Below are 13,507 nucleotides of genomic sequence, written 5' to 3' on the forward strand. Positions count from 1 at the left end.
GATACCGTGCACTTAAGAATAGTGGTTTTCGATTTAATTTAAAATAACTTGGGTAATATTTAATTTGTGTTTATATTATGTGAGTATTTGGGGTGAGTGCAGACAGGTCACCGTGTGACCTTCTGGGTCTTGTTCGAAAGCAGAACGAGCGACAACCTAAACTTGAAAACCGCTGCCCGTTTGCATCAGCAGTTCAGAGTCCGTCCCCCGTGGGCCCCGTGGAACGAACGCGGGTGTGACTCTGGAGGGGACCGTCTGTGTGACTCTGGCCCACGCGTGGAGAGGATGAGGTGGTTCTGACGGCTGTTGTCCACTCTCGGTATCACTGGGCCTCCCAAGTCTTCACCCTTTATCAGTGTGTAAGATGGGGGCAAGCCTCCAGATTTACTTGGTAGGAGGAAAACTAGGATGGTATTGCCGTGCCGTATGTCTTAGTATTTAACTTATTCTGAAATAGAGTCCACATAGTCGTGCACGTTTGCTGTGGTGGAAGGGAAGCCTACTCAGTCCTGTGGGAGGAGGCTGTCCCCCGAAATCTGGCATTTACAGTGCCCTGCAGGCCCGTGCTAGGGAAGAAGAAATTGATTTCATATTAAGACGTCAAGTGAACCATCTTTTAAAGTTATGGTTGGTTTAAGTAATGAAAAACATCCTTAAAGAGAATTGGGAGCCATAAGAGAGAGATTCCTATGGCTGAAAGGTGAAAGAAGCCAAGAACCTGTTACTGATTATTTCACCTTAAAAAAAAAAAAAGTGACAGCTTAAAACTTGTCTCTGCTTAAAGTGAGATGTATCATTCATCTGTTTTGTTACCCAGCTGTTCCATATCCCAGTTTTCCCCAAAGTGGAAGAAATTTGTGTACTGATGAGTTTTCCATGATTTAATAAAAGTGTATGGCATACTTTTTGTTTACGAAGGCCCACATTTTGTAAAACCGGTTTTTGTCACATGGAGTGCTTGTGGTCACACACACACAGACACACGGACAGACGCTCGCAGTGGATGGTGCAGAGCTGAAAACCCAGGGGGGCCTGGAGGGCTGAGACTGGGATCGGCGGCTGCTGTCACGGCAAGACGGGAACTGCCGCCGTCCGTCTGGCCCAAAGAAATGGAGCGGTAGCTTCCCGGGAGGAGGGACTAAGTGTCAACTTGTTACCAACATTAAGTGATTTCCAAAAACGACGATGCGTTCACAGGTAAGTCGGCCAGTGCTCACAACAGAGTGCAATGAAAGACCTCCGCCTCTTTTTTTTCACCCTTAAATATATAGTTTTTAAAAGCAGCTTTTGATAACATCTTTTAACTTTTTTAACTTCTTCACCTCTTTTTTTTTTTGTCTCCTTCCAATCTATAGATAAAGGCATGATCCCCTCCGCCCACCCAGGTCCCCTCTGAGGTGATGACCATGTGCAGTCCCTGCTCAGTGTGAAATCCAGAGACCCGCCCACAGCCTACAAGGCCCTAACCCGCCTTCCTGCCGCTGCGTCCTCTCCACCCTCTCCCCACTCGTCCTCCCTTACGATCTTCGTCAGCTTCTCTCTCGCTCCCCACGGCAAGGCAGCCTTCCCCGCCTCTGCAGGATCCCGCCAGTAGCTGCCCTCCCTTCCTGCTCTCAGAGAATTGGGTGGGAACCCCTTCAGCCTCTCCCCCGTGCCCCCCCATGCATTTGTCTGTATTCACACCCATCCCCAGGTGTCACATCTGCCTGGACCTACCTCGTGCCAGGTGGACAGTCATCGTGAGGAGGTGACCAGGAACCCCCTGCGTACCCCCCACCCGTTGTGCTGTCGCACTCAGACCCGTCACGATCTTAGTCTCAACGCCTCTCATCGAGGGGTCCGAGTTTCCCTGGCTCAGCCTTTCTGACTTTGTCCCTTGTGCCTACGGGTGGCTGTGTTAGCCTGGGTCCTCCGAGAAGACGATGCCCGTTGGACTCAGTGTGCAGGTGTTTTGAAGGGGAGAAAATGAGAAGGGAACGGGGCGGCGCCAGGGGGGTCTGACCCCCATGAAGGCCAGAAGGAGGGAAGGCTGCGTGAAATTGCCCGAGGCCGCCATGTCATCTAAGGAGGCTCCGCGAGGCCTCGGGGGAGTCCTCGAGCTCGGGTCCGCCCTCGGAGCAGCCCTGTGTCTCCGGGAGGGGTTCCCTGGGGACCGTCTCTGCCCCTCAGTCCTCGGCAGCACACGGCCCACGGAAGGGCGGCCTGTGCACAGCTGGGGCCGCGGGTCCAGAGCAGAGTCCCTGGGGTCCATGGCTAAACCTTCCTCTTCTAAAGCCCCCGCGGCCTCTTCAAAGCGGACTGAACCCCACTTCGTCACTGGGCCCTGAAGCATTCCTGTCCTTTTCAAAGGCTGGTGGTCTCGCCGCACCCCTCCAGCGGCCTAAAGGGTCACGGCACCCCTTGTCTCCTCTCCCGTTCATCATCAAACTCACCCTTTCTACTGGTTCCATCTCTCTGGCCTGTTATGCTTGTGCATCTTGCTCATCTTAATGATTAAAAGAACAAAAATTAGCTTTCTGGGCCCCTGATCCCTTGTAAGTGACTCTTCTTCCCTCCTCCTGGAACAGCCGAGGTGCTTAGAACAGTAGGTTTTGCCTGATGCCCCTCATCACTGCAGGCTTGTTTCTTCCTTCGCCCTGTTGAAGGCCCCGTCTCCCCACGGTTCCCCCTGACTCCCGGATGGCCGGGTCCAAGCGACAGGAGGTCCTTCGGTGCGCCCGGCCGCTTGTGCTCTAGGTTTTCTCATTTTGCTCCCACAGCCTTGACTGCTCCCTGTATTCTAGACTCCTCCTCCCATCTCCCTCCCAACAGGAGCACTCAGGTCCGAACCCCAGCACATTACGTACCAGAATGACGCCCTCAATCCTTCCCCTCCTTTTCACGCTCATCATCAATGTCAGTGCGACAAGCGGTCTTCTACTTCCCTTTCCTCCTCCTCTGAGATCCCTTCAGCAGCCTCCCCCCTTGTCTTTCTGTCTCACATCCATCCTCCGTGTAACGGCCTGAGGGAGCCACCCAGATCGGGCCGCAGGCCGACCCCGCTTCACGGCGCTTCACAGGTTCCACATTTCCATCCACGTCGAGGCAGAAACCTCTCCCAGCAAAAAGACGGCGACTCCCCGAAGACTCAGGTGACGGTTAGCATTTTCTTAGCAACAAAGTGTTTTTTAATTGAGGTATGTACATTGTTTTTCAGACGTAGTTATTGCATACGTAATAGACTACAGGGCAGTGTAAACAGTCTTTATATGCACTGGGAAACTGAACAAGTCGGTTTATTATGAGATTCAATGGGGTCACTTGGAACCAAACCCACAGCATCTCCCAGGTGTGCCTGCAGGTGCTTCCACTGCCCTTGGGGTAGGAGCCCCACACACAAGGCGGCCGCTGCCAGTCTGACCTGCCGCGAGTGCCCCGCAGTCCCAGGGTGGGTCGGCCCCGGTGGCCCGCATGTTGCTTTCTCATAGGCTCTGCCCTCCCAGCCTCTGACCCGGGAGCCCTTGCCGTCTTGAGATGCAACTCGGGCGCGTCACTTCCTGGTCACCGCTCCCTCCTTCCCTCTCGGCAGTGAATGGAGCAGGCAGTTCTTGGCACCTGCGTGTTAGCGAGATTTGCTCCCACGTTCACCTTGCCCCACTCCTGCGCCTCGGGCAGTGCCGACGTCAGCATTCACCCCTCACCTAGGGACTTTCCTGGTGGCCTTGGCTGTCAGTCCACAGACACATATTGAAACCCCACCTACTGTGGACCAAGCACTGCTGAGTAAACTGGTGAATTCAAGACGCACGCCCCCACTTCTGTGGAATTGAGAGACCCTCCGGGGAGATGGATAGGAAACCAATACATAAAAGTAAATTATGCCTGCTGAAATTTCCAGAAGTGAGGTCTCCAACTTCAGCTCGCTAGCGCCTGGCTAGGCCCATCTGCCTGAGGGCAGGGGTTTGTGACTTCTCGCCCTCAAAGTTGGCCACTTGCTCAGTCTCCCCTCCCAGGCACTGGTTGCAACATGGAACCTAAATGCCAGTCCCTAAACCTTCAGCCGGAAGGGTCATCCTTCTGTTTATATTCAAATTAGGCTGGGCCTCGCCCTCCCCTTTAAGAAAACTGATCTCTTGGGTGACTTTCAGCCTTTGAACGGGAGAAAAACGGGAGCCTCCCAGGTCCTGGGAGCAGCTTTCAAACCAGCAGACCTTCAACTAACAAATGAAAACTAGCTTTTTTGCCCTTGCACATAGGGATCTGATAATATCTACTTCTCTGATGACACTCTCAAAAACTGTTCACCTCCCACCCTAACCCTCAGATTTTGCCTAATTACTTAGAACCTACCTTTATTAGGAAGGTTTGTTGGGTTTTTTTTTTCTTTATTGAAATAAAGTTCACATAAAGTTTACCATTTTCACCATTTTGAAGAGTATAATGCAGTGGTATTCAGTACATTGACAAGGTTGTGCAACCTCTCTCGAGTCTGGAAACATTTTTGCCTCCCCCAGATAAACCCTGTACCCACTTAGCAGTCACTCTCCACTCTGCCCTCCCACCAGCCCCACCCCCCCAACCACACACCGACTTCCTGCCTCTATGGATTTGCTTGTTGTCACAGAAATGGAATTGTACAATACGTGGCCTTTTGCATCTGGCTTCCTTTACTTAGTGTACTGTTTTCAAGGTTCATCCATACCGTGACATATATCATTTCTTCTTAGGGCTAAATAATAGTCCATTGTACAGATATACTACTACTGCTTTATTTTGCTTTCCCACTCAGCAGTCGGACATTTGAGCGGTTTCCACTTTTTTAGCTGTTAAGGCTCCAGTGAACATTTGTGTACAAGTCTTTGTGTGGACAACATATTTTCACTTCACTTGTGTACATACCTAGGAGTGGAAATGCTGGGTGATTGGGTAACTAGACTCTTTGAGGAACCGCTAGTCCGTTTTCTGAGATCGCTGATTCTTAAACATGGTCGCAGATTCGCATTTCAGATTGTTGGTGAATGGTGCCCTCTGCTGGAATGTCTTGGTTATTGCAACTGATGTGCATTTGTCTTATGTCAGACCTAAGAAATGCGTTTGGAAATCCCCCTTGCCACCCAAGGCTAGCTAAAAAAAAAACCCAACAAAAAACATTTCTTGAGTGTTCTTAAGCCCATTCCCTGGAGGTATAATATCTCATTGTGATTTTTAGTTGCACTTCCCTGGTAATTAGGCATATTGAGCACCTTTTCATATAAGTGCTGGCCATTTGCGTATCTTCTTAGGAAAAGTAGCCCTCGACAATGTTTGACTTTACGTATATAATACATTATTTATATAAAACCAAATGTTTTCATTTTAACTTTAAACTTTATAAAATAGTCTCATGAAAAACATTTTCCATTCAAACATAAAATGTCCATTTTTTCCCCCAAGGGAAAGAATTGGTACATCTAGACAAGTGTAGACGTATATACAATAAAATTAGTTTTAAGTGTTTAGTACGGTGAAATGTTCTTCAGCCACCCTGTGCTACTGTTGGCTGGGACCTTGTTAATTCGTGCCAGAATGATGAGTTGGAATACAAAAATTGGCCTTACCTGGAAAAAATATTTTGTTACGCAAAAATGTGTTGTGTTCAAGCTGTCCGAGGAAGACCAAAGTAATTGTTCTTTCCTCTTCCCGAAGTATGTCTCCCACTCTGACCGCCAGCCTCCCAGCCCCCACTGATCGCCTTCCTGGCAACAGGGTCACCCCCAAACCTTCACGGTGTTTTGACACCGTCGCCTTTGGTTCTGGGGTCCTGGGCGGCGTTTTCAATACGCAGGGCCCGGGCCGGGATGCCTCTGGCCTGGACTGTGACTGGCACCGTCGGAAGTGTAAGACAAAAACATTTCAGCAGCAAGTAAGTTGAGCAAATGCTAGGTTGAAGCACAGTTAGGCCATCCTGCCTGGGGGGATTCTTAGAGCCTCTGCTGTGTTAGAGAACCTTACAAAAGGGGGACAGAGCGGACAAAATTCTTTCCAGCCCTTACCTCGTTTCACAGGCTAACAATCTCACACAATCTCAACTAGAAGAAGTCACAGTACATACCCTTGCCTTCTTCATAATCCTAGGAAAAATTTTCAGTGTTTCACCACTAACTATGTTTGTTGGTAGACTTTTTTGTAGATACCCTTTATTCTATTTAAGAAAATACCTCTCTCTTCCTAGTTTACTGTTTTTTTTAATTACATCAGTTTTTCTGTATTTTTTAAAGGACTATGTGATTTTTTTTCCCCTTTAATATATTAATGGTATGAATGGCATTGATTGATTTTCAAATGTTAATCAACATGCACTTTGGATGAGATTCAAATTTCTTGTGCTGTTATTCTTTTTACGTTCCCAGGATTTGGTTTGCTGGCATTTTGGTGGATTTTTTAAATTCAATGTTAGAGAGAGGTTGGCATGTGGTTTTCCTCTCTGGTGTTGCACTTGTCAGGTTTTGGTACGAAGACTGTGCTTCTCTCGCTAGCGCACGCTTGGCATGACTTCTCCCTAAAATACTTGATCTGATGCGCCAGTGAGGCATCTGGGCCTGAAATTTTCTTTGGGGGAAGATTTCAATTATAGATGAAGTTTCTTTCTTTAGTAGATTTAGGACTAGTCACATTTCTTCTTGTGTCACTTTTGGGAAGATGTGTTTTCCTACAACACTGTCAGTTTCATCTAAATTTTCAAATATAATGGCATTAAGTTGTACACAGTGCCCTTTTCGTTGCTCTAAGGATCTGCAGAACGTGACAGGCCTCTTTCAAATTCCCCCTTACCATTCCTCTTATTTGTGATCTCTGCTTTTTCTCTTTCTTTATATAGATTTTGGCTTTCTCGATCCTCTCTGTGACATATTTCTATAGCTTAATAATTTCTGCTCTTTGCTATTTCCTTCCTTCTCCTTGTCTGGATTGACCTTTCTGTTCTTTTTCTATGTCTTTGAGGTGGGATGCACGGATCTTTGCTTTCCATTCTTTTCCCCCAGTATGTATTCTTAAGACACACTAAACAGCTTTAGCTTCACCTTGCAAGTTTAAATCTGTTGTGTTCCCAATATTATCCCGTTCAAAATATAGTTTGATTTCCATTGTGATTTCTTCTTTGATGCCTGGGTTATTTAAAATTAGGCCATAAAAATATTCCCAAATATTTGGGAATTTCCTAGTTTTATGTTGTTATTGGTTTCAGAGCCTAATTCCACTGTGGTCAGAGAATGTACAGTGCCTAATTTTAGTCCTTGGGAGGCTGTTGGGACTAACTCTATAGCCAACATAGGGTCAATTTTGGTAAACATTCCATGTATATTTAAAAATACTATGTGTATTCTACAGAAATTTGGTGCTGTGTTCTAAAGATATCAATAAGATTATGTTTATTGCTTGTTCTATTCAAATCCTCTATATCCTTACTGATTTTTTTGTCTACTTGTTCTTCTAGCCCCAAAGAGAACTGTGTTGAAATCTACTGTAATTGTGAATTTGTCTCTTCTTTAGCTTTGTCAATGTTTTGCTTTATACATTGTGACGCAATGTTTTTAGTGTCCAAACATTAAGCATTTTCTTTCTTTTTGGTGAATGGACTCTTTTACATTTATGTCATGCCTGTTTACAGCAGAATTTCTGCAGCACTATCGACGTGCTGGGAGGGATCGTTCTTTGTCGGGGGTGCGGGGGTGCTGTGCTGGCCACCGCGCCGTGTTTACCGGCATCCCCGGTCTCTGCCCACTAGAGGCAGTGACGTCCCCACCCCCAGTCATGACCATCAAAAATATCCCCAGCTATTGCCAAATGTCCACTGGGGGGCAAAAGTGCTCCTGGCTGAGAGGCTCTCATCCGTAAGTAACGCTTTGTGCCTTCCACTCCGCTTTGTCTGATTTTTGGGTTATGTGCTATTTATGTCCTTTGTCATTTCCATTAGCTGAGCATTCTTTTATTAACCTTTTAGTTATTGTAGAGATCATATGTATCCTTAACTTATTAAAATGTAAGGTCAGTAGTTTTGCCACTTTATTATCTTAGGACTTGAGACCTTTTTACTCCATTTACCTCATTCTTACTTTTGTGAATTTTTATTTCTCCATTATATAACCCGAGTAATTTCTCAGTGCTTAATTTTAAACAGTCAATGGTTTTGCCCTGGCTGGTGTGGCTCAGTTGATTGTACGTCGTCCTGCAAACTGGAAAGTTGCAAGATTGATCCTTGGTTGGGCCACATGCCTGGCTTGCGGGTTTCGTCCCACTCACGGCGCCTACGGAAGGCAAGGCAACCAATCCATGTTTCTCTCCCAGATCAATGTTTCTCTCCCTCTCCCCCTCCCCTTCCCCTCTCTAAAATCAATAAGCATGTCTTTTGGGGAGGATAAAAATAATAATAAAAATAAACAAACAGCCAATGTTTTTTCAGTTCACTCAAACATTTATTTTTTCCCATTGTTCTTCGTTTCTTCCTGCATGTCCCTGCTTCCATCTGGGATCGTGTTCCTTCAGTGTCTCATATAGCGCAGGCCTACTGTAGGCGAATTCCACATTAGGTTTATGTTTAACAATTGTCTTCCTTTTTCTCTCTTATTTGAAAGATAGTTTGCTTGGTTTAGAATTTTAGGTGGCTGATTATTTTCTTCCTGTTGGTACATCAGTTGTCAGTCTTTTTGCTGCACCTTTGACAATAATGACAATAATGTGTTTCTGCCTTTGTCTTGTCTTTGTCTATGAGTTTCAACATTTTTACTATAATGTGCTTTTCTTTAAGTTTTTAATTTTGATACATTCCAACTCATCTATTTTTTTTTTTGTTGCCTGTGCTTTTTTTTAATTGATTTTTTTTTTTTTTAAGAGAGAGAGGGAGCCAGAGCAAGAGAGAAACATTGATTTGTTGTTCCACTTATTGACGCACTCATTGGTTGATTCTTGTATGTGCTCTGACCTGGCATCAAACCCTCAACCTTGGTAGGACAACATTCTAATTAACTGAACACCCAGCCAGTGCTGGCTTTTCTTTTTTATCATGACCGGGATTCAAAATACTTTTTAATCCATGCCTTGAGAGAGTTCATCGATTTTAGTCATCAGTTGAGACTCCAGGTTAGACTTTTCATTGTACCTCATGGGCAGAAAATACCTTACAAATACTAACAGAAAGCAGGTGTGTTTATACTAGGTTCCTTTCTGGTTTTGCCTTCCTTTTCTGTCTCTGGGTGTCAGTCTGAACATTTTTTCTTTTGGTCCATCTTCCAGATCAGTAGCCCTCGTTGGCTGTTTCGCATCTGCTGTTAAACCCTACTGCAGTTATCTGTTGCTACATAACAACCCACCCTAAAATTCTGTGGCTTAAAACAACTGCCACCATTTAACTTGCACATGGTTCCGCGATTTCGGCAAGTCTCAGTGGGGACAGTATGTCATGCCGTGTTGGTTTCACTGGGGTTGGAGGATCCAACGTGACGTCACTGACACATCTAGCACCTCAGCTAGGGGGTTCGGAAATGCTGGGGAGTGGGGGGTCCTCGCTCTCTTTCTCTCAAGTCTTTCATTCTCTAGGGCCTGTCTCCCCATGCACCAGTGCCCCCGCCTCCCAGCAGGGCGTTTAACGTTATTTCCATGGTGGGTCAGGACTCACAGGAGGAGGAAACAGAAGCTGGTGTGCGTCTTAACGCCCGGGCCCAGGGCTAGCAAGGCGTCCTGTCTCCCACGTCCTTCACGGAGGAGCCCTGCGAGGGCTGACGTTTGATCCCCCCGCCTCCCGGGATGCCTGCAGCACGACACTGTCCAGCATGGCTTTGGTTCCCTCTCCATCTCCACAGCTCCTAGACCTAGGACAATGACAGATGCCTAAAAATGCTCAACAAATTTTTGTTGAAAATGAAGGACAGACAGAATGCCACCTGTTCAATGCAAAGCTCCCTTCAGCGGCATACACACTAATGCTGGAAGAGTACTAACAAATATGGTGGCCAAATTTGCCAATCCTTCAAGCTTTTAATATCTCTACATCTTGGATCACCTCCCCGCAAACAGCTGGGACCTCATTACAGTTCTCCAGTTTGCTGCTTGGCCTGGGATCGGACAGGGAAGGGGTGAGAACATGAACGATCTCAACGGAATTGGCCTTTGGACTCTGATTTTCAGGTAGAATTCCCAAGACCTGAAACAATCCCCCTTTTCCTCCCAAATAAGATCCCTGGGGGCTCACGTAACACCTTCGGAGACCATGAACGCGCTCCTGAGGTCCCTGTTCGGGTGCCTTCTGCCTCTCTGGTTGGCGGCCTGAGCACCGTTGCTGCTACCCCGCCCCTCACCGCAGCCATGCCGGCTCCAGCCTTTGCACCCTGCCCTGTCCGCCGTGGTGCGTGTTGACTGCCCAGCACCTTCTGCCAACCTGGAACAGTCCCGGTGCCCGCGCGGAGGTGGGACTTCTCTCTCATCACAAGTAGTATATTAGAGTTCTTTTATTCGAGTTTCAAGAGGGTGCCAATAGCTTATAGCCCTTTCTCTTTCAAGGAATGGGAGTCCACGTAGCCCGGGACTGGGTCAAAGGATATTTGAGAGACACGTCTAGCGGCAACGGTAGTGGGAATGAGCTCCAAGGCAAAGTCGAGGGAGCTCCCTCTGACGTGCTCTGTGTGTGTGTGTGTGTGTGTGTGAGATTAAGACCAAATTTTCCTGATTCCCTTTCCACAACTCTTTTCATTGCACCATGTGAACACCACCAACAAAGATACTACTACCAACTGACATTTAATGAGGACCTACTATGTGCCAGGCACTGTTGTAGGTGTTTTTTGTGTCCTACATAATTTGGGGTGAAGGAATAGATGTCGGGCACTCAACGCGCCATGGAATGGGCGAACTGTCGGGGCGGGGGGTTCTCAGGGCCTGTTAGTGTTTTATTAAGAAGCTGCGTGAAGATGATATGAAAGGGGAAGGGGAGAAGAGAACAGGGTCAACAAAGCATGTGGGTGTATGTGGATGGGACGAAGACTGGCCAAAAATAGATCAGACAGCCCAGGGAGACAGACGTAATAGCCTGGAGGGATTTGAGGACGTGGAAATCAAAGGTGATCAAAGGAAGTTGAAATTATCTCCGTTTGTGAATGGTGTTCCTTCCAAGTTTCAGAAGTAAAATCAATGTGTTCTATTTTGACACAGCAAGGAGACCAGCTCTTGGGGGCATGGTGACTAAAATGAAATACATCAGACTCTCAACGGGCTTCGGGCTTCGCGGTATCTCTAACGGGTTACTTGTTATTTGTTAAATATTTGAATAGACCATTGTTGTGGAATAGCCACAGGAATAGTCCTTTGCATAAAAGCAGGGGAGCCAATCTGGAAGCTCAGTCTGCCCTGAAGGCCGCAGGGCAACGCTCCGTCCCTGGCCAAACTGTGTCATCAAGGTGGCCTGGCGCTGCGGGACAGATGGTCTCATACCACACAGATTAGGTTCCCTCGGACCTAATGACCAGCCAGAGGGAGCCTAATAAGAGGATCCTCTGTGTGTGTGCACAGAAGTCAGACTTGCTAGGGCACGAGAGGCAGGCAAACGATGTGTGCTGAGCAGTCAGACCAGGCTCAACCGAAAACCTCTGCACCAAAGCCTAGGCTGCGAGAAACCTCCCCGTACCCAAAATAACCAAACCCCATCAGCGATCCCCTTTGGGCCTCTATCTTCAATCGCTCTACTGGCTCCTTCTCCTCATTGCAAGCTCATATTTCTCCGATCTTTAACAACCACCTAAACCATCGAACCACTCTTCCTTCGTGCTTTCGTGCTGCTCCTTCTCCACCGCTGGGAGTGAGCTGTCCACCCCTCCTGCCTCCACATTTTCACCTCTCGGTCACGACTCTGGCTCTTCCCGACACCATTTCAGTACACTGGTTCCAACAGAGCCACCGATGACTTCTCAGCCGCCAGCTTCGGTGGGCCCATCTTCTCCCTTATCTTACTTGACCTCTCTGTGGCATCTATCTGGGCACATCCCTCCTCCTGGAAATTCTTTAATCCTTGGTTCCTACAGAAGGAGGACGACATTCTTTCTTTTTCTGCCTGACCCTTAAATGTTGGTGTTACCTGGTTCTGTCCTCAGCAACTTCTTTTCTCATTCTGCAGTCTCCCGGGAACTTCCCTCCTGGGTTCAGCCACCACTTATGTATACAGATGTCACTCAGATCTCTACATTCTGTCTTCACCACTTTCTCCAAGCTCTATGTTCAACTGTCCACGAAATACCTCTCTGGGTGCTCCGTGGAAATCTTAACATGCAAAACCATGCATGATCTCATCCCCAAGTTGCCCATTCTTCGTGGCTTCCTCACCTAGGTGTGGGTCAAGAGGAACCATCCAGCTGCGTAAGCCAGAAACCAGGGAATGGGTTTTGACTCTTCCTTTTTCCTACCCACGTGCCACCAAGGGAGTGGGCAAGCCCCATGCAAGCCCTTGTCATCTGGCGAGAGCTGCCGACGTGAGCCCCAGCCTCGCCCTCAAATCCACCTCCACGCTGGCTGCCAGAGTAATCTGTCTAGAACAGGTCATGATTGCGTCCCTCCCCTGCTTAAAGCCGTTCCAGGGCTTCCAGTCAGGAGGCCAGACCACAGGGGACAAGCTACCAACAGCTAGGACTTTGGCAGCTAGTCAGCGAGGCATTTGGGTGTGATGTAAGAGGATGTAGGGACCATTCACAGGTACATGGGCAGGTCCTGCAAGTAGGAGACACAGTAGCAGACCGCTCAGACTGAATGTTTGTGTTCTCCGAAAATTCGTATGTTCAACTCTAATGCCCAATGTATTTGGAAATGGGGACCTTAGGAGTTGATTCATGAGGACTGGGCCCCCATGAGTGGAATTAATGTCCTCGTAAAAGAGACCCCAGAGTTTCCAGGCCCTCCCCCCTCCACCCCACTGTGGGAAACTACTGCTGAAAAGACGGTCATCTATGAACCAGGAAGCCAACCCATGTCAGGTAACAGAATCGCCTGTGCCTTGTTCTTGGACCTCCGAGCCTCCAGAACTGTGAGAAATAAAGTTCCATTGTTTACATGTCACCCAGTCTCTGGTGTTTCATTATAGCAACCTGAAGGGACTGGTAAAAAAGAGAAAATAGGCCCAAAATGCAGTCGCATGTGCTAAGCTATGTCACCAAACTGAGACTTAGAACATCTAACGTAATTACAGTTGCAGCTGCTCCCAGGAGTGAAATCTTAGGCCGGTCGACCTAGAATTACCTGGTTAGCACTAGGGAGGCCATCTGCCGGACAGACCCCTGAGGTTGCCCAAAGAAACCCGACCTTGCCTGAAACAATCTACTCTTGTCTATGAACTTCCTGTCCTGCCCCCTTCTACTTCGAGGTCTTTCATTGAGTATAGCTCCTTTCTCTTTGATGGGATGCTGCCCATTCACCAATCGATGGGAAAAAAGCCAATAAGATCTTTAAAATTTACTCAGTTGCATTTTGTTGTCTATCAGGACTAAGGCACGAGCTATTCCAACTGAGGCAGAAGGAC

This window comes from Pteronotus mesoamericanus, unplaced genomic scaffold, assembly GCF_021234165.1.
Source record: "Pteronotus mesoamericanus isolate MK-2021 breed Mesoamerican mustached bat unplaced genomic scaffold, CSHL_Meso_final contig_1242, whole genome shotgun sequence".
NCBI lineage: Eukaryota > Metazoa > Chordata > Mammalia > Chiroptera > Mormoopidae > Pteronotus > Pteronotus mesoamericanus.